Genomic DNA, 22,436 nt, shown 5'->3' with positions numbered 1-22,436 from the left:
ACGCTGCCTGCTCTTTGTGAGGATGAAGAGGCTCTAGACAGGGGCCCCAAGTGCTGCAGGGTGACGGTCCCCTGAGGATGCGGCCATCTCATTCCTGTGGAGAAGTTACTGAGCTTAGAGAATCACGTCCCCCTTTTCCAAATTGGAATGGCCCTGGAAGAGCCAGGGATAGATAAGTGTCCCCAGTTCCAAACGTCTACTGTGACAATTCGTGGATGGGCGTAGAAGGCAGCGCAGGAGCTCTGAGCCTCCCACCACTCCGCAGACGCCCTCTGCCCAGGTCACGGTGACACAGCGCCCCCTGGGGTCACGCACCAAGACGGCCCTGAGTCGACCATTCTTCCGTGGGCATCTCTTCCCTCGGTCACCTCTAGGGATGGCATCTCTAGCCAGGGTAAGGTGTGGGGTTGCTTGTGGGCTTCGGAATATGTGTCACGGACCTACTGACTCTTGCTGAAATGAATACAGGCTTCCACTGTGATGAACACAGGACTGAAGTCAGTGTTAACTGTGACAAAAGGTGACCTCACCCCAGAATTCCACGAGCTCTCCTTACTTGCAAACTCTGATGTGACACCTGTCACGGCCAGATTTTTCACGGCAATATTCATTGACGACATCAGGTGCTGCTGCAACACAGATGTCAGAGGTAGAGAGACGGGACGTGGAGAGGTCAGAGGTCAGAGGTGGCCGCAGCAGAGATTATGTGAATCAATCAGAGTCAGCTGCTCTATTGTGACATAAAAACATGCTTTATTGAGATATAATTAAGTTGCTATCCAATTCGCCATTAAAAAGATACAATGTAATGTTTTTTAGTGCCTTTACACTTTTGCAATCATTGACAAATCTAATTCCAGAACATTTCATCACCCAGGAAAGAGACCCTGTATCCATTAAGAATTACTCCTTGCTTCCCTCCCACACCCGGCCCCAAGCAATCTCTTATCTACTTTCTGTCTCTGTAGATTTGCTTGTCCTAGGCTTTCCATGTAAATGGAATCATGCAATCTGTGGGGTTTTTCGGGACTGGCTTCTTTCATGTAGCATAATGTATTTGAGTTTCCTCCATAGCGTAGCCTGTTTTAGTACTTCATTCCATTTTATTGCTGGAAAATATTCTATTGCATGAATATAGCACATATTGTTTAACATTTCATCCATTGGTGTGCGTGTGGGTTGTTTCCAGCTTCTAGCCGTTACCCATAAAGCTGCTCTGAGTGTTCACGTACAAGTTTTGTGTTTTCCTTTTGCGGGGTCATGTCTAGGAATTGAACTGGTGACCCATGTGGTATCTCCATATTTAGCATTTTGAGGAACTGCCAATGTGTTTTACCAAGTGGCCGGACCATTTTATCTTTTCACTGTCAATGCACACAGCTTTCAATTTCTTTACATCTGTGCCAATATTTTTTCTTGTCCGCCATTTTGATTGAGGCTTCAATCAAATTCTTGGAGGGTGGGAAGTGGTATCTCAGTGTGGCTTGGGTTTACATGACCCTGGTGATAATGATGTTAAAGAATCTTTTCACATGTTTTCTGACTGTATGTATATTTTCTCTGAAGAAATGTCTATTTAGATCCTTTGCCCATTTTTTTTTTCAATTTGGGTTAATTTTTAAGTTATTGATACTGAGTTATAGGAACTTTTATGTAATGGACACGATTAGATGAAAATTTGAAACATTTTCTCTCGGTTTGTAGGTTGTCTTTTCACTTTCTTGGCAATATTATTTAAAGTACAAAGATGTTTAATTTTGACAAAATCAAGTTTGTCTATTTTTCTGTCCATTGCTTGTGCTTTTGGTATTATTATCCAAGAAAATGTTGCCTAACCTAAAGTCATGAAGATTTACTCCTGGGTTTTCTTCTAGGAGTTTAATTACAGTTTATCTCTTGCCTTTAGACCTGGGGTCTATGGCCCATTTGAATCCACTTTCTTTTATGGGATGTGAGGAAGGGGCCTACCCCATTCTGTCACATGTGGCTATTTATTTGGGTCAGCCCCATTCATAGAAGAGACTATTCTTTCTCACTGAGTTGTCTTGGTACCCTTTTTAAAAAATCCATTGACCATAAATGTCTTTATTTCCAGAATCTCAATTGTATCCCATTGATCTTTATAAAGTATAACATTACTTTGATTACTGTAGCTTTGTATCAAGCTTTGAAATCATGAAGTGTTGATATTCATTTTATTTTTCCTTTTCAAGGATGTTTTAGTTATTATGAATCCATTGCATTTCCTTCAGAATTTTAGTGAAGTACATTAATTTCTAGAAAAACAGATAACTGGGATTTAGTACATACTGCATTAAATCTATAGATCAACTGGAAGAGTATTGCCATCCTAACAATATAAAGTCTTCCAATCCATGAATATGGGATGCTTTTCTGTTTATTTCAAACTTTAATTTCTTTCAAAAATGTTTTGTACTTTAAAGTGCATAAGTTTTGCATTTTTTGAACTTGTTCAATGTTTTATTCTTTTTGATAATATTATAATTTTTTAATTTTACTTTAGAGTAAAATTATTTTTTTTTATTTCTAATTTTACTTTAGAGTCTTATCAACATCTTCACCTACAAAGGACAGTTTCCTTACCATGGTCTGAATTTTATGTCCCAAGCATATCTTTATCTAATTTAACTTTATTCAAAAAGATTATTCAGATCCCTTAGTTGCCAGCTGCTGCTGGACCAAGCTGAATAAGTGAGTAAGTGACTCTTAGGGACTTTCCCACTTTCTAAAAGTGTCTCCTAACCTGCATATTTTAGGGCTCTCTGATTTCCACAGTGGAGGGTCTGCAGGGATTTTCATTTCTTAGTCTTAAAAATGGACTTCTATTCTAGATGAGAAAGTTGACAGAAACATCAACTCCAAAAACACGAATTGCCACAAGACACAATTGGGGCGCACAATCCTCAGTTCATTCAAACTCAGGGCTCACCCAGTCAAACACCAGAGAACGGTGGTGGTATTAGGATGTGGGACCTTTGAGGAGACTGGGCTGTAAGGATGGATGGGATTAGCCCACCTATAGAAGAGGCCCCAAGAGACCCCCTGTCTCTTCCATCATGCAAAGATGCAGCGAGAAGGTGTCGTTTGTGGACAGGAAGCAGCCCCCACCAGACAGAATCGGCCAGCACGTCCATACTGGACTCAGCACAGAGCTGTGACGAATGAGTTTCTGCTGTTTATAAGCCGCCCAGTTCAGGACACTTTCTTATGCCAGCCAGAATGGAATGCGACAGCTATGCTTTGCTTTCCCCCTGTGCCTGCCCCTTCCGTCCCCCTGTTGAAGCCATTGGCCCCAGAAGACTTGGAGCAGGACATGTCTGCAGAGCCTTCCTTTCCCTGCCTGGTTTAGTTTCCAAAGCTTGAGCTCATTGAGAAACCAGAGCCTGAGAGACAGGTGGGCTTCTGAGCTGAGAACAGAGATAAGGACCGGCTTCTCCCAGGTAAAAGATGAGGTGACAGCTCCCCTCAACCACAGGGACCCTCATGCCCCAAAGTCTGCCTGGACCTCAGAGACAATGGCCAATGGTTGTCCCAGACCAGACTCTCAGCTTCAGCAAAGATTTTAGGCCACCAAACTGGCTTAGAATCAGCAAAAGAAAGCCTTAGACTTCAAGGGTACGCAGGGACCAGCCCAGGACATCTCTGTCCTCACCCTTCTTTGACCCAAGGCTGTCCTGGTCCTGCCTGGAACTCCAAAACCTCAGCACAATTTCTAGAAGAGGGGGAAGGAGCATCATAAAAATACCTCAGGCCGTATTCCACAAGCCAGGCACGATAGGGACTCAGAGACGAGATTACTTTGGCTTAAGGATATTAAAGACGGGACATTTCTGGCACTCCGAACCATGGACAGAGATTCTCCAACCCCCAGGCCACACGTGCTCAACAATAAATAGTAAACAGGGACAGAATCCTTGTAAAAAGAAAATTTTTTACCAAATATACGAGACTGCCAAAGCCAGGGAGTCTTATTCAGCCCAATGATTACAGCTGGAGTTTTATTTCTAGGCGTCTCTTTAGCATTATGTTGTCACCTATAATAAGTAGCATTTCTTGCGCAAGTGGAAGAAGATCCTAATTGGCCCTGGAGAAGGAATTTTTCATAGGTTTCAGGAGGGGAAGGATGAGCAGCATATGCAGTTACACTAATGGTTTCATTTTTTAAGACACTGAGTGTTGTTTATGTGCTGTTCTTATTTTATTGCGGGCAGGCCGACAATTGCTCACCCGGAGGAGAGAGCCACGTTTGGGGGGTGCATTTCGTTGGTGGGCTGTTGGAGCCTCTCTGATTGGTTTTTCTCTCCCCTGCTGAGGTCAATAACCGGCTCTGATGTGATTTCTGCTGAATCAGTTTGCTGCATTGTGTCTTGTCCTCCCTCCCCACGTTAATTATATCTCCAAACCAAGGCTGGGCTAAAATGCGGAACTCATTTCAATACTGGAAAAAAAATGTATCTCTCCTTCTTGGACAGTCCTTAGCCCAGCTCTGCTGTTCCTCCTGGCCTGGCCTCACCTGGTAGGCATTCAATAGTCCAGTGGTTCTAGGACCTCCTGGTTGGGGTTGGGTGGGGGGCTTTGGAGGCACTTTCTTATCAGACTTTAGAATCCAGAGTTAATGTAGAGATAAAAGAACTTTATTCTCTTCCCTTTCCAGTGTACTTGCAGCCCCTTGTTTTAAAATAGTCCTCCCTACCAAAAATCTACTGAATGTCCCTCTTCTATCTTCTGGGAATTTATATAATTCATCTTATGAACCTCAGATGAACAAATAATGTAAAAACAGAAAGTCATCCCATTTGGATCCAGTTAGAATGTGAATACCTTCCAGATGCCTCCGCCACGCCCGGACTCCAGATGTGCTTTGCAGAAACCTGCCAGGAGAGTCTGCGGCTCAGGGAAATGCAAGGGAGGGCGCTCTGGCCCCGGCCTGCACCAGCTGTGTCTCTATTAACAGTCATTAATACAAAACAAAGACCAGCAGGTCCGGGACGCTGCTCAGTCAGGCTTAGACAGACGGAAGGAAAGGCGAGTCACCACCGACCCGGGCAATGTGGAGGGAGGAGGGGGCCACACGGGCGCGCAGGCCCTTGATCGCTCACATTTCCTTCTTTCAAGGCCCACCTGAGACAAAACCGTGAGGTAGGGGTTCCCCGACTCCCCATCGCCCCGGCACCTGGCCATCTCGCTCCTCCGAGAGCATCTACAGTCCATTCTTACCGTTCGCTGTTACTATGTCCTATCAAGTCACTGCGAGCACAGCGCGTCTCTGCTCCCACGAAAAGAGAGGGCCAGAGTCCCGCCAGCCCCGTGTCTCCATCAGCGGGTCCACGCTGGCTGTGTGGCCTGGGATTCTGTCTAAACACGCCTCCGTAGAGCCCACCGCCGATGCCCTAGCATCGAACTCACGCAGCGGCGGGAACCGGGTCTGGGCGAAGCTCGCCTGGCACCTCCGCGGCCGGGCACGTGGCCGCCTCTCTGCGCTTAGGGACACCCCCCAGCGCTCAGCTGTTGGGGCAGTTTAAATGGGAAACTCAACCAAACGCACAAGGATGTGAAGATTGTGGCACTTCATAGACAGAAAGGCACACTCGAGAGACAGGAAGGCAGAGCATGGCCTTGCCCAGCCCCGGGGCGTGAGCGCGAAGTCTCCCCTCTGCACATGCGTGGATTCCGCCAAGGCCCGTGACTACTGACCCCTTAACAGATGAACTGTATCCAGTAGGCAGATTCACAATCCACGTGCAGCAGGCACGCACTCTACCCCGACAGCTTCTCATAGACCCTCCCCATCAAGACCGCTCCATCTGGTCTCCCTGTTTGTGCAGCCACATTACCACCAGCTGGGAGGCTTAGCAATGGAGATTTGTTTTCTCCCAATTCTGGAAGCTTAAAGTCTGAGATCCAGGTGCAGGCAGATCTCATTCTTCCTGAGGCCTCTCTCCTTGGATTGTGGGTGTCGTTTTCTTCCTGGGTCCTCCCCTGGTGTCCGTGTGTGTGTGTGTGTGTGTGTGTGTGTGTCCTAATCCCCAATTAGCTGGGATTAGGATCCACCTTAGTGACCTGGGTTACCTTAGTTATGTCTGTACAGGCTCTCTCTCCAAATGCAATCACATTCTGAGGCACTGAGGATTGGAACTTCAATGCTGAGGTTGGGGGACACAGTGTAAGCCATAACAGATCCTCACCTCGCAGATTTACCATCTGGGTTCAAGAATTCAGGTCCTTAGGCAGTCCCCCACCGCCCCAGAGCTGCAGCTCACACTCTGTAAGAGGAAGGACCTTTCTTCCAACAAGAGGAGGGGTGGCTACCAGTTTGGGGTCTGTAATGAAGAGTAAGATTCAGAGAAAAACAGAAAGAAACCATCTGCAGGTGAGGTGCAGGCCACCCTCCCAGATGATGCCACTTGCTCAGGAGACCAGAGAGAAAGCAGCGAGACTCACGTCCAGTAGGAGCACCTGGCTCTGTGCCCTGGTGGCCCGGGAGGTAAGAGCATCACAGCCTCCGGCTGTAGCCAGGACACGTGGGGAGGTCTCAGCATGAAAAGGGCCTCTGTGCTGCCCGAGCTCGGAACCTGCAGGGTGAGAACAGGCCAGTTCCCAGGGCATGAAGTCAGGCACTGACTGTCCCCTCTTGCTCCCAAACACAGCTATCCACACCCCGCCACTTAGGGGTTGGATTGTATCCCCAAAAAGTCCATCTTCCCAGGATGTGTGAATGGAACCCTATTGGGAAATAAGGTCTTGACAGATGATCAAGTTACGATGAGGTCACAGGGTGGCTCTCATCCAACAAGACTGGTGTCCTATAAAAGAGAGGGTCTGGAGACAGACCTGCACACGGAGGGCGCCATGGAGCTGGAGATTTGGGGTGATGCTTCTGCACACCCAGGTCCACCAAGGACTGGGGAAGCCAGGGGGAGGCCTGGAGCAGGCTCTCCCTCACCCCAGGAGCCAGCCCTGCCGAAGCCCTGGGCTCCAAGTTCCTGCCTCTGGACCGTGAGATGATAAACTTCTGTCCTGAAGCCGTCCATACCCACAGGCTCCACATGCGTGGGTCAAACCAACTGAGGATCAAAACTGCATTGTTCAACGTTGCATCTGAGGCTGCAGCTGGCTGGCTGGGGCTCGGGCCTAGATGGGCGAAGCCGGGGTTCCATCCCCAGCACTGGAAAAAAAAAATTGTATCTTCCTGATTCCAGGCCCACTGTCCCCTCTACTAAGCATGCTGGTTCCAACCTCTGCACCAGTTGTTCCCCCACGGGGACTACTCTCTTCCCATCTTCCAGATTTTTGCTTTTAGCTGAAGTGTCGCCCCCTCCAAGAGGTTTCCCCAGCTAAAGCAGTGTCCCCCTGATCCCAAGTCTGGGGAAACCTTATCTTGTTTTATTTCTGGCATAGAATTAATAATCATGATCTAAAATTATCTTGGGAAAAAAAGAATTATGAGAGAAAATGCCAAGATGAATCAGCAGCTCTGTCTCTAATGAGCTTGCGTGCCGCCTGGTTTGGGTTGCCTTTCTGCTCACTCCACCTCTGACACGTACTGTGCATTATTTTCTAATTGGTAAAGAGCCAATAGGCTGGGCACGGTGGTGCACACCTAATCCCAGTGGCTCAGGAGGCTGAGGCAGGAGGATCATGGGTCCAAAGCCAGCCTCGGCAACTTAGTGAGGTGCTAAACAAGTTAGTGAGATCCTGTCTCAAAGTTAAAAAAGTAAAAAAGGGCTGGGGAGGTGGCTTTGTGGTCAAGCACTCCTGGGTTCAGTCCCTGGTACAAAAAGAAAAGAAAGAGAAGAGCCAATAGCTTCCCCACCACCACCACCACCAAAAAAGTCAACAGTCTGCTGGCATCTGCAGCTTCAGCGCGTCCTAGCGACTGCAGCGTGTTCCCTGGAGGTGGGTCTCTAGCAGAATTTCCTGCCAGGGCTCTGCTGGTTTGGGAACATGTCCCTGGGTGTCTTTGGTTCCGTGTCTCCTCCTCTTGAAACTCAGCTGACCTCAGCGACTTGCTTGCAATTAATAGAACAAAGTACGAGCAACGCTGAGTGACTTCCAAGCCCAGGTCAAGAAAGCCGTTCCCCAACTGCCATGCTGGAGGCCATGCGGGGTCCCAGCGAGGGCCCCACAGTACTGCCCCACCAGCAGGCCTGTGGGTGCCAGCTGCAGTGTGTCCCTAGGTGCACCTTCAGATGGTTGGACGTCAGTCGCTGTGATGCAACAGCAGGGGAGACCCCAGGGCAGAGCAGACTGGCCAGATCCATTCATTGCCTTGACCCTCAAACTCCTGAGCAGAAGAAATTGGTCTTTGTTTTAACCGCCAAGGTCAGGGGTGATGTGTTCTGCAGAAAGTGGAGCTGTAGTTCTCCAGAGGAGGATTCCTGGTCAGTTCCAAGGATGGGCAATGGCCTGGGCTGCACTGATGGCAGTTGGCACGGGCAGGGTGGCTGGGACTAAGACACTTCTGCACATTTCTGATGATACCCGCGCACGCCGGGCTTCCACCTGGAATTTTGGACCACATGCTACTTTGGGAGAAAGGGTCAAGTGGCTCTGGCTTAGCAATGTGACACTCAGGACCTTGCTTCTTGCTCCTTAAGACGGACCTTGTTCTAAGGCAGTTTCTCCTATGATATTGAGCTTGGGAAATCTGCTTCAGCATCTTTTGCCAGGAAGCTTTCAGGGTAGAGAGGAAACTGCAGAGACTTTGCAGTCAGCCAGCTCAGCAAGCACTCTGGCTCTACTCTGGAGCTTCATCGCACATGCATTTGACTCTATATAAGAGAAAACTTAAAGACACGGGTTTAAAAGACAGGGAGTTATTTTTATCACAGCAATCTGGACATAGGCAGTTGCTGACATTGATATAACTATTTTAACAATGTCACCAGGGACCGAGAATATGTTAGCTCTGAGTCTCACTGGTTGTTTTGGGCCTCATGATTATGACATGACTGCAGCAGCAGCAGCTATCACGTCCGTTACCAAGACTTTGAGAAGGAGGGAATGGTAAGGGGTCATGCGAGCTACATCTTTAGTAGTTTTGTAAATTTTTTAATACAAAAAATATATATCTATATATAAAGAATAGAAAGAGCAGTCTTCCCCGTAGGTTTTCTGGGTTAAGACTGGATCACATGACTTCGTTAGCTGTAGGAGAGGCTGGGGGTTGGAAACAGCTTGGTCGTGAATGTCTTAGACAATCCTGATCATCATTTGGGCCTGGGGCCTTATAGTTCTAACAAGGAAGGGAGGTGACGGGGTTTAGGCACACACTTGGCAGTTTCTGCCTCAGTCACTTGACCAGCCTGATGGCTCAGGACGTATAGCTGGTCACTTCAGTCCTGCAAACCCCACTAGCACTGTCTCTAGAATGGAACACCACCATGTCCTCCGCGTCTAGGCAGCATCTCGCTCCCTCTGGATGTCCCAGTGGGGGGATTCCAGGAAGGAAGGGTGCTGCTTCTTTAATCTACCCCCACCACAGAACAGAACGCCTGGACCTGGCAGCTACACTGTGGGGGCACAGCAGCCTCTCAGTCCTGGCTCAGAGTCCAGTGCTCTGCTTTCTAAAGGGAAAAGCCCGGGATGTCGCAGGCGAACCTTAAAACAGCGCCTCATAACCACACAGCAGGCTCAAGCGAGCTGCCACTTCTGAGTCTTTTTCAGGCCAGAGACACCAGGTGGGGTCAGAGCTGCGGCCCCAGCGGCACTGTCGGGGCCCTGCCCTGGCTTCGTTTATGACCCACGGTTACCGTGCCCACTGAGCCGCTCTTTGCCTTGACTTAGTGGCTCTTTCACATTCATTTCCTTGGAGTCTCTACATTTTTTGCAGAATCATTGCCTGCCTGCAAGGTACGTCGAAGCCAATTTCCGTGGTGGAAAGCGGTCTTACATTCCGCCTGGGGCAACATCATCAGGGCTGTGCTGAGACGCGGATGATAAGGCATTGCTTCTGTCCCGCCACCAGGCGCACCCCTCCTGCTCCTGGGCTGACCCGCTGCCGTTCATCAAGCCGATTTTCTGTCACTGGCCTAAATTGGTACTTGCTGCCGTCTCTTCGCCCTACAGAGAAATCCCTTTCACTGCTCAACGGAGGGGCCAAGTCCTTGGCTCCTTCTAATGGGAAAAAAGTGACTCAAACTAGGCCATCAGCTTTCAGACCCAGTGAGGCTGCATAAGGACATTTTTCTATGTCCCCTCTTGGAGATCATACATAAGGAACAAAGGGAATTTTAAAATCCCATAAACTCTGTTTTCAAGGAAACCAGGAAATAGAGTCCACAGAGTCCGAAGTGCGTGTCCAGACTGACAAAGCAGCTGGATGGAGCAGAACTGTACAGGAGAGGCCGGGGGCTGGGCGGGCAGCAGAGGGGTGTCCAGCGCCTGAAGCCCCGCCCCACAGAGGCTGCAGCTGTTGCCTGGGAACTGGGGAGATGGGCATGTGGAGGAAGGACTGGGGAAGCCCTGGAGGCTGGCAGTGAGAGCTGCTAGCCATGCTCATCAGGAGGCGCTGACCCCTGCTGGAGGAGACAGCTTCCTTGGGACTGGGGCCACCTCCATAGTGCATTTCCGCTGCCCTCCCTCAACCACGTCCTGCAGGGAACACCCTACCTCGCATGATCACTTCCCAAATTCATTCTTCTTCACTGCTCAGTTGTCGCTGGGTGAGCAGCCACCTCCATGATGCCTCCCAGTGCTTTCTGTGACTGTCACCTACCTCCTCCTCTGTCTGTCTGTCCTTAATGCAAAATTGTAGCTGGGCATGGCGGGGCACACCTCTGATCCCAGTGTGGGAGGATTGCAAGCTCAAGGCCAGCCTCAGCAAACTTAGCGAGGCCCTAGACAACTTAGCGAGACCCTGTCTTACAGTAGAATATGTTTGAAAGGGCTGGAGATGTGGCTCAGTGGCCGAGCACCCATGGGTTCAATCCCCAACCCCCAGCACCAAAAACAAACACATTGCATTGGGGAGGAAGGGAGGGGTCATTACAAACCCAGTGTCGTGTGTTTAGTGGCTTAGGAGGGGCTCCTTGGACATGAAGTGAGCCAGGTTCTCCTTCCGCCCTTTGGCATGTAAACCCACTCTCCAGGAGCTGAGGTGCCCCCAGGCTAGTCTCCTCTCTGCAGTCAAGTGACTCTCTGGTGTCTCTGCTATCTAATAACAATTGCCACTTCCCTCCCCCAGCTTGCCCTCTGTCCAGCATCCTAAAGTTCAATAAAATTCACCCAGAAACCCCAGCTACATAGAAACACACAAATGTTGTAGAGGGCATTTTCACAAGAAACATATCCACTCAGTTCTAGCTCGATCTTCTCCTCTTCCCTCTTTCCCAGAGCTCGAGGACAGCTTAGGGGGCTTTCTAAGCTCCCTGCAAAAAAGGAGTTCTCTGGAAGCCCTGCTGAGCTTTCGGGGGAATGGCAGCAAGTGCTGGTGACTCATCAGCAAGACCTGGATCCCTGTGGCAGCAGTATGCCCTGGAGTCTGCAAGGTCTTGCAGTCTGACACACTCCAGACTGGGCAGGGCAGCTGGATATTTGTTCACTGCCTTTCTAAGAACTCGAAACTCTTCTCTGTTGGGAGAAATCCTAGTTCTTGGCTCGCATCAGTTAATGTCTCAAGTGTGTAAATTTGCAGAGAGGAGCATTTCACTCTGGCCATCTAGGAATGTAAACAACTGCCCCAAGTTACCTAGTGTTACCAAGGGAACTCGTATAGGAGCCTGGTGGTCTGATCCCCCGTGGCACATTGTGATTGGGCAAGAAACTTATAAAATGTATACCTGCTCCTGCAGTAAACGAGTTTGCAGGCTGCTTGCCACAAGCCTGCTTCTACCCAACTCCTGGAGTCTGGGGTCTTGACTCGTAAGGTGCCCTTACCTGCACCTGAGCTAGCCTGGCACCCCTACGCTTGTCTGTGAAGTGCCTGCTGCAGGACATGCTCAGTCCAGGAGACAAAAACCTCAGCTCCCCTGGCCTGTCCATGCATCTCAAGGCTCATTTAAAAAACACTTTTCTTTTTGTCCCCAAACAAAATCTGAGCCAGAGCTCCAATATATAAAGAGCTGAAGTGGATCTCATTGTGGGTGGCCCAGAGGGTATGTGCCCTCTGCTTTATCTTCTGAATTCATCTGAACCCTGTTCTTCCTTTCTCACTCAGTCTGGGTGATCAGAATGAGCCTGGGTCCAACAAAAGTGAAGCTTCACAGTTCCCACATAATCCTCCTGTTCCCCTTCAAGGAGCGAAAATCGCAAACCAACTGCTAATGCACCCAACAGCGTGAAAGAATCCCTTTCAAACATTTCATCTAAAGAAAGAAGCAGGAGACAGCAAAGTACATACTCTTTTTTTTTTTTTTTTTTCCCATTAATATAAAATTCCAGAACCAACCAAAAAGTACCTGTAGTCCCAGAAAGCAGGTCAGGGATTGCTCCTGGGGAAGGGTAGGAATTGAAGATAGACTGGGGAGGACACCCAGGGTGATGCTGGGCTCCACACCTTGTAAGGGGTTTGGTGACACAGGCGTGTACTGTGGTCCACACGAGTCAGACTGTCCCAGGGAAGACTGGTGCGTCTCACCACACCCTCCCTTACGAGGGGAAGCATGAGTCTGTTGTGAGCTCTTGCTCATGAGATGCCTGCTGCTGTCTTCAGGGGTGAAGTGGACTGGTGACTGGCACTTCTTTTGACGTGCACCAAAATTAAGATTGATGGATGGACGAGTTGATGGACAGATCTGTGGCCAAACAAACATGGCAGAACGTTCCTTGTCAGATCCTGGTGGCGGTGGGCAGCTGTCCAAGAGGCAGTTCCCTGCACTGTGCCTGAGGGGTTTCATAACATAGAGGGAGGAGAAATTCATAGGAATTTTGCAGCGTTGGAAGGAGAAAAAGAACTGCCAGCTTGGCTTCCTGTTGAAGAGAGATTTAAAAAAAATTTTAATCTCTTCTAAATACTTTCCCAGCCTTTCATTTTTCTGCCCACTCACTCAGAACATCTTTCTCCATTTTCTTTCACTTTTTTAAAAGGCCAGGGTTATTTGAGGTACATTTCCCCCTTTGTGGTGTCAGTTCTGAGTCTGACAAATACATACAGTTGTGTTGCCACTGCCACAATGAGCAATCTCTTCAAATAATGCCCTTTGTGACCCCGTATGGACCATCTTGCCCCCACCCAGCTCCTGGGAAACGCTGATCTAGCGTTGGTGACCACCATGTTGCCTTTGTGAGATTGCGGTAAGTGGAGCCACATGGTATGGAGCCTTCAGGTTACCCTCTTTCTCTCAGCGCAGTGCATCTGAGATTCATCCGTGTTTTTATGTGTATCAGTAGCTAATTCCTTTTGACTTGTGCCATCCCAGTGGCTCAGGAGGCTGAGGCAGGAGGATTGCAAGTTCAAGGCCAACCTCTGCAACTTAGTGAGACCCTAAACAACTTAGTGAGACCCTGTCTCAGAATAAAAAATAAGATGGACTAGGGATGTGGCTGGGTGGTAAAGCACCTCTGGGTTCAATCCCCAGTACCAACAACAAAAACAACACACACACATGACATGAAACTGAGCATCTTGTCCATTTTCTTTGTCTAGGTCAGTGGTTTAAACACCTGCATAATGTCGAACAGCGTCACCACCACCCTCTCGCAGGCTCTTCTCGTCTTGTACGACAGGGACTCCACACGCATGGAGCCCTGAGGCCCCCTTCTCCCCCCAGCCCTGGCACCCACAGCTCTGTTTTCTGTCTCTGACTTTAAGTGCTCTAGGGACCTCATAGGAATGGAACCAAGTAGCACCTGTCCTTTGGTAACTGGTTCACTTCTCTGGACATCTGACCCCCAAGGTCCACCTGGGAACGTCCTTCCTTTTCAAGGCTGCATAATGGACCGACCTCCTGTGGCTTACACACTTCTCCGTCAACAAGCACCCGGCTTTCCTCCGCCTTTGGGCTCCTAGGACTGGCACTGTGAAGGACCCAACTGAACAAACGTCTGTTCGGGTCTCTGCTTTCAGTTCCCTGGGCAGAGACCCGGGGGACGTGGCTGGACTACATGGTAATGCCACCTTTAGTTCTTCTGAGATGCTTCCAGGCCCTTTTTTGCAGGTGCTGTGCTATTTCACACCCGGAGACAGTGCCCCTGGGTCCTGGTCTCCTGCACCCGCACCAGCACGTGAAGTCCGCTGCGTTTGGGTCGTAGCCTTCCTAAGGAGACGTCTCTCTTTGGAGTTTTGATTCCCAGTCCCCCAGGCAACGAGCATGTGTTCCTGTGAGCATCGGCCAGCTCCCTGTCTTCTGGAAGCACGCCTACTCAGGCGCTTCTGCTCTGCATGGAGCTCTGCCCATGTGTTTGGAGGTCTCCGTATACGCTGGATATTAACCCCTCCTCAGACATGGGACTTCCAACTACCTTCTCCCGTCCCCATTCCGTGGGTTGCCTTCTCGCCCCGCTGACATGTTTCTGATTGACAGGTCACAGCGGTGCGTCCCTGCAGGGCACGTTGCAATGCTGTGGTTCTTTCGTGCACGGGTACTGGTGGACGAACCTCAAACACCGTTTGACGTATGATGTTTCTGTGGTTCCACGAGACTGGTTTGTCTGTTGCCTCTTGTTGCCTGTGCTTTTGGTGCCACATCCAAGAAGTCACTGCCAAGGTCAACGTGCTAGAGTTTCACACTATGGTTTTCTCTACTTTATTTATTTTTTTTTTAAATTTATTTATATATTTTGTTACTGGGGATTGAACCCAGGGGCACTCTACCACTGAGCCACATCCCCAGCCCTTTTTATTTTTATTTCATTTTATTTTATTTTAAGTTGCCGAGGCTGGCTTTAAACTCGCGATCCTCCTCCTTCAGCCTCCCAAGCCACTGGGATGGTAGGTGTGCACCACCATGCCCGGGGGCCCTGTGTCTTTTTCTAAAGGTAGGTTTAAGTCTTGTGTTTAGATCTTTGATCCCGTTTTGGTGAGGTTGTGTGTGGTTTTAGGAAGGTGCACTGTGCCCTGCTGCATGACAGTCCTTTCCCCACTGAACAGTCCTGGGACCCTTGTCAAAACTCATTTGACCACATCTGTGAAGGTTTCTTCCTGGGATCTCTATTTTAATCCTTTGCTCAGTGTGTTACATTGCGTCAAATGCTCTCACTGCATCCATTAAGGTGGTTACATGGGGGTTTGCTTTATCTTGTTAATGTGGCATATTACATTGATTTGTCATGAATCGAACCATCCTTGCCTTAAGATTATTAAGATGTCATGCTGGGGAGATAGCTCAGTTGGTAGAGTGCTTGCCTTGCAAGTACAAGGTCCTGAGTTCAATCCCCAGCACCACAAAAAAAAAAAAAAAAAAAAAAAAGATTTCATGAGGACGTCGGGTGGATCCTAATCCCATCTAACTGGATCCTTGTAAGAAGAGGAGATCTGGACAGAGACACACACAGAGGGACAACCACATGAGAACCCAGAGAGAAGGTGGCATCTAGAAGCCATAGAGGGTGATTTCAGAGGAACCAGCTCCACCTGCACCTTGATCCCAGACTTCCTGTCTCCAGATGGTCAGAAAATACATTTCTGTTGGTTCCAAGACACTTGTGTGGTGCTTTGTTACAGCAACGCTAGCCAATTCATACAGTGCTTCACTCCTTCTTTATGACTAAACACTAATGCATTGAATGTGACCATAATTTCTTCATTCATTCATCTGCCATGGACATGGGTGTATGTCACCTGCTGGAGTACCAGTTTTCCATTCTTTGGGGTGTACACCCAGTAGGGAACTTGCTGGGACACATAGTAATTCCATTTCACTTTTTGAAGAAGTATCAAATTGTTTCCCCAAGTAGCCATAATATTTTACATCTAAGCCAGCAATATACAGGTGCTGCAATTGGTCCAAATCTTTGCCAGTACTTACTTATCAACTTAAAAATTAAAGCCAGTGGCTCAAGAGACTGAGGCAGGGGGCTCACAGGTTCGAAGCCAGCCTCAGCAACTTAGCAAGACTGTAAGCAACCAAGTGAGATCCTATCTCAAAAATAAATAAATGAATAAAAATAAAGGGCTGGGGATGTGGCTCAATGGTTAAGTCCCTGGGTTCAATTCCAGGTACCAAAAAAAAAAAAAAAATTATATCCATACTATTGGGTGTGAAGTGGTATCTGATAGTACACTTTAAGCAATTTAGCAAGACCCTAAGCAAAACATGACACAGCCTCCCTACATTTGTCGACTGGTTTGCTGTTGTCCTCTTTGTAGAATGTAAGTTCCATGAGGTGAGGGGTTTCCCTCACTGTTTATGCCCATAGCAGGTGCTCAGTTAACGTACTCCGATGAAGGGGTGCAGGCTTTCCTGGTTAGTTAGTCTTAGCATAAACACGGGGGCAGAAGCAGGATTTTGGCTCAGGAATCAGAAACAGCTTCATTATAAAGGAAATATTTTGTCAGAGCCTCCAGTGTACTGGATGAGAGAATTCCTGGCTACTGGAAGAGGGGGACCTGACCCCGGGTGGGCGCAGGAGGGGGTCAGGGAAGGTGCCTGGTATAGCGGAGGAGGGAGAACAGGAAGTCGTATGAGAGCTGATCTGGAAGGCTGGGCTGAGGGCGAGGAGACCTGACTTTGTTTTGCCCTTTGACAGATGCCCTGGAAGGTCTAGGGTAGGAACACGACGTGACCTCACTTTAGGAACGTGAGTCCAGGTGGGCACAGCCCAGCTTCCCGCTGTGAACGCTGCTGAGGCCGGCCATCACCCTCCCGGGCTTGCAGTGTGAGTCAGGCTGTCTCCTCTGACAGGCTGGCCCATGGCGCAGCCGGGCGCGGGCTCCTGGCCTGGCTGCAGCCTCACTGTCGGCAAGTCTTCAAACAGGTGTCAAAAAGGCAAAGGAAGGGGCAAAGGACAAAGCAGAGCAGATGTGTCCAGTGTCCAGAGCCAGCGGTCATGGCAGCTCTGGAGGCAGTCCCCAGAGTTTGGAGTCAGAGGAGGCAGACGAGCAGATCCCTGGGTGCCCGGGGGGACCTGCAGGGAGCCTTGTCCACGGCAAAGCGTCCCCAAACCTGGTTTAGAGACCTCACGGAGATGCTGTGAGCTCCCTCCACGCCTCTTAAGAAGTTCCTGGTCTGCTTTAAGCCACCATGGTCCGCTCTGCGGCTTGCGACACAAGTCTCTAACCAGCCACGCTGGCAGCTTCTGTGTTCACTTCTGTCCCCCGGACAGGACCGGCGGACCCAGGACCGTGGGCTCACTGTGATCGGACCTCAGCGGCGGAGGGGAGGGATCACAGGTGAGAAGGGACGAGATGAGGGCAGGGGTAGAATTGAGGGACAGGAGAGGAGAGGCCATGAGCACAGAGGCGGCCTTCCCTGGGGACCTGCGGGAGCTGGTTCCAGGACCCCGTGGACCAAGAATGCTCGAGTCCTTAAGTAAACCACGTGGCATTTGCATGAACCCTGTGCACATCCTCCCGCATGCTTTAAGCTATTTCTAGATGGCTTCAATACCAGACGCAATGTGAACAGATGTGAGCCATTGTCACGCTGCGTTGTTCAGGTGGTACCAACCAGGAAATGACTGTGCGTGCTCCTGAGAGATGCTGGTTTGTTTTTGTTTTTTTTCTTTTTTCTTTGACTCACAGTTGCTCAAAGCCGTGGATGCAGAACCCGCAGGCGGGACGTGGAGGCTGATGGTACTCTTGCCTCTCAGAGGCCATATCCCTTCTTTCCTTCTCGAGGGACAGAGACAGCTCTGCAGAGCCTGAGGGTCCTGCCAGGCGGGGCTGCAGAAGAGACAGAGCTGAGATTGGATGCCGGCTCTCTGGTGGGTGCGCTGAACACCATCCTGAGACTCTTAATGTCGCTGGCAGCCCTGGAGCCAAGAATTTGAGAGCCAGAGCAAATACCTGAGGACCTCCTCCTGCCCGAGCACACAGCGACATGCCGACCGAGGGACCCTCTCCTCTTCCTTGGTGTCTCCGCCCCACTCAGGTGTCGGCCCCGACATCTCCTCCCTGCCACAGTCCCCTGTGCTGATGGAGTTTGGAGGCCACCAAGAGAAGCCATGTCCAGCCACACAGACACCCCTGGACACAAGCGAGCTCACAGGGGCAAAGCATTTGCTTACTAAATGACTACCAGCTATCAAAACTCACTTCCGGGCTGGGGAGATAGCTCAGTTGGTAGAGTGCTTGCCTTGCATGCACAAGGCCCTGGGTTCAATGCCCAGCACCGCAAAAAAAAAAAAAAAAAAAAAAAAAAAAAAAAAAAAAACTCAAAACTCCCTTCCGCTCCTTAGCCTGGGCTGGAGAGTGCCCCAAAGCAAAGAGGTACGTCCATATCCTTAATACCAGGAACCTGTGAAGGCAACTGTACTTGGGGACAGGATCTTTGCTGATGTAGCTAAAGATCTTGAGACAAAGAGTCATCTTGAATTATCCAGATGGGCCCTAAATCCTCAGAGTCCTTACAGGGGACATGCAAATGGAAGGGAGACAGAGGTACATCCTTAAGCCCAGGGGTGTTAAAGCTGCCAGAAACTGCAAAAGGCAAGGGCAGATTCTCCCCAGAGTCCCCAGAGGGAACTCAGTCCTGCCAGATTACAGCCTTCTGGCCTCCAGAACTGTCTGATAGGGTTTAAATATTTTTGTGCCCCCCAAATCATGCAGGAGTCTACACCTCAAAACCATAATTTGATAGAGGGTGTAAGCTTTTATCCAATTCTCACGTTTAGAGGTGGGGCCTTTGGGAACTGATTAGATTAGATTAAATCATTAGGATGGAGCCTCTGTGACTGAATCCTGGTGGTTTATAAGGAGAGAGAGAAACAAGGAGAGAGAGAGAGAGAGAAAGAGAGAGAGAGAGAGAGAGAGACAACACACAACATGGTGCAGCCAGTAGGGGGCCTCTCCAGAGCCTTCTCAAAGCTGATTGAACTTCCAGCCTCCAAATTGTGAATGAAAAATCTCTTTTCTTTTTAAAGTAGCCTGCCTCAGGCATTTTGTTATACTAGCAAACAGTGGACTAATACACTGCCAGAGAATAAATGCTGTTGTTTAAAGACACCCAGTTTACAGTTTTTGGTTACAAGAGCCCCAGGACACTAATGCAATGGCAAATCGCCAGTGGATAGTCCATATGTCCCAAACTGCCTGAGCCCACTGCTCTCAAGTCATCCATCTGCGTAAACAAGTGTCTCCATCCTCCCAGGTGCTCCAGCGGATGCCTCCAAGACATCCTGACTCTTTGTTTCGCTCACGTTCCACAGCCAAACCACGAAGATATCTGGTAGCTTGTAGCCTCCACCCCGAAAGTCTGAACCCAGAAAAGGAGGGGACCCCCCCACCTCCCCTGTTCTGGATGCTGATCACGGCAGGGTCCTCCACATCTCTCCATGTGGCCCAAGGCCTGTGACAATCTCAGGCAGTCCCAGCACTGCTGGGCTCCGTCCTTGCACTTATGCGTCTCTGCGTCACTGGGCGCAAACGAGCTCCTCCTCCTCTCCCCGACTCATCTGCCCCATCACAACCACGAACCACCTCGGCATCCTCGTGGACAAGTTCCGCAGGCTTGTCCCCACATCAGGACTTTCACACAGGGAACATGATGCCCCTGAGATCTGGCTGGCCCTCTCTGCTCCTCCATTCTGGCTCAAGTGTCGCGTTCCCAGTGTGGCCTCTCCTGACAACTGACCAGGCGACACCCGCTCTGGCCTTCCCGATCTTTCTCACGCTGCTTCATTCCCCTGACTCTTCGACCGCCACGTGGTGCCCTTTATTTATGCACTGTGGCTATTGTTTACTGTCTGCGTCTTCCTAGAAAGTAAACTCCAGGCCAGCTGGAATTTTTATTTCCTTCCTTCCCAAAGATATCATCCAGAAAAGGGCCAGACACAGAATAGGTGCTCAATAAATATGTGTGGAACAAATAAGTGAAATTTTAAGAAAAGGTGGATGGCCTCTTTCATGATAGAGTGATTTTGTCGAGATCACAAAAGAAATGAAATCATGTCGCCATCCAGGCTCATTGTCTGTGGGGTGGCATTTTGAAATATGAAGATATTCAGCTTTGCTAAAAGGGTTGTCATTTTTTTTTTCCTTATCAGCTGCATTTAGAAACCTTCCCACTTTGGAGGATGCAGTTGATCAGTTACCACTACGAACAGCAGTATTTTTCTTCCCAGCCTGGACCACAATAATAATTGTAAGAGGCCACCCTGAGAACATTTGTATCCTCTATACACGCTCCCAAAGATAAGCAAAGTTATGTCGCAGTAACAAATGACCCCGAGATTTCATGGGCAATGGCTTCCCACAAAGTCCCTGATGAAGCCCAGGAAGCTGCCCTCCAGGCAACAGCTCAACTTTGCACCTTGATATCAATTATGCTGCCACCATCACCTGGGCTGGGAAGAGTCCTGGAGGCCCTTTGGCGGCATGTAAATGCTGCCACCTGCAGGTGACATGGTTCACTTCTGCTTTGCTTCATTGGCACAAATTGTCACAAGGCCATGCCTGATCCCAAAGGACTGTGGGTCCAAAAGACGGGTCAGAAACACTGATGCACTTTATGCATATCAACCACCTCAATGAAACTAGGCATCTTTTATGTTTTTTGAACTCTTGATTCACATCCTGTGTCCATTTTTTTAACGAATATGGCTTCTTTCTTGTTGATTTCTAAAAACTCTTTATATAATTAGAGTAAACCCGTTGTTTTTATGTTGCCAACATTGAGTTATCGTTTGCCTTTTGGTTTTGTCACAGTGTTTTAGGCCATCAGAGTTTAACTTTTTTCAACCTTTTTATTGTAAAATGAGACATAGGGGTGAAAAAATACACACACGAGATGTATAGCTTAAGGATTGTACAGCAGGCTCTCCGGTCGACAAGACCCAGGTTAAGAATGGCACCCCAGAAGTGCTCTTGCTTTTCTATTTATTCCAATCTTGGCTTCTCCTTTCTCCCCAGCAAGCAGTGACTCGCCTGACACAGTCAGGACTTTCTCGATTCCTTAGTACAACTACCCAATGTGCGGCCCCAGGACACAATGGTTGGGTCTTGCCCCCCTGCCCACCCGCCATGTGCCCCAGCACATAAAACCATGCTCTGTCTCATAAGTCTCATCTACTCTCAAGTCATCGCTTTCCTTCCTTTCTTTATCCTTGAAATGTATCTGTTGACAAATCTGGGACAGTTTTTGCTGATTGTGTCCCTTAGTGTCATTCAGAATGTCCCTGCAGGCTCTTATTTCCTGCAAATTGGCACCTAGATTCGGAGGGCTTGACGCCTTTGGCAAGACTTGAGGTTGCATCTCTCGTCTGCCCGCCAGGGCTGGAATTTCCTGTGCAATGCTGAAGGACAGCAGTGACAGTCGACATCATTGTCTTAGAAATGCACCATGAAGTATTGTTAAGAGAGACCCTGGGGTTTCATCTGGGGTAGATACACTTTATCACATATTCACGGTGAACAGGCAGTATTCATCTGTCAATGTTTCCTTGAATGTTTTTATCATTAGTATGGAGGTTGAAATTTTTCCAATGCCTTTCAGCATAAAGTGAAAATGATTTTTTAATTACAGCGTGAATTGAAGTATTTGTTAGAATTCTTCAAGTTGAAGGTTCTTATATTCCTCACAGAACTGGCTCTGTCTTGGCATATTTAAATGTTACTAGGTTCTTTCACTAATACAATATTTTATTTAGAAATTTTGCATCTATATTCATGAGTGAGAATGGTTTATTATTACTACTGTCATTAATAAAAGAAGAAGAATATCAATTCTATTATGACTGCAATCTCCTATAATGCTATCGGGGTTATGCTCTCTTCAAAACCAGAAGATATATATATTTTTTTTCTTTTTCGGCTCATGCCTTGCTTGACTGGAGTTGATACTCTGATAAATGCCCCAAGAAGGATTCGTGAGCATAATGGTCTGTTCGTTCTTTCAGGTCAAAAGCATGTTTGTAAGAGCCTTGGTGCTTTAGGACAGTTTAGCTGGATATCAAATCAAGCCACTTGATTTCCATGAGAAATTAGGAGGATTTCCCCTGCCCTTGGCCTCTTTTTGTTTTATTTTATTTTATTTTTTTTTTTTTTGCTTTTATGTTACTGAATACCTGATTTTTTTTTCTTTTATATTACTGAATACCTGAATATCTTATAACTGCTGGATTTTTTTTTTTTTCTGGTCTTCCTATTTTCTGCCTGTCTGACTGTCCCAAGGAATTTTTGTCTTTATCTTTGAAGTTTAGTAACCAACTAGAAATATTTCATTGTTAGCTGCTCTGAGTCACATAGTGCGATCTTTTATTACAGAGGGCCAAATCCTGTATTTCAAATAGGTTTTCTTGAGTTGGATCTGCAGATATTCTCTTCTGCTCTGGTTTTGTTCAGAGACAGAATCAATCACATGCATAGAGGATCTCCTGGC

Source organism: Sciurus vulgaris (assembly GCF_902686455.1).
Source record: "Sciurus vulgaris genome assembly, chromosome: 18".
Lineage (NCBI taxonomy): Eukaryota > Metazoa > Chordata > Mammalia > Rodentia > Sciuridae > Sciurus > Sciurus vulgaris.
This window is presented reverse-complemented; position numbering follows the sequence as displayed.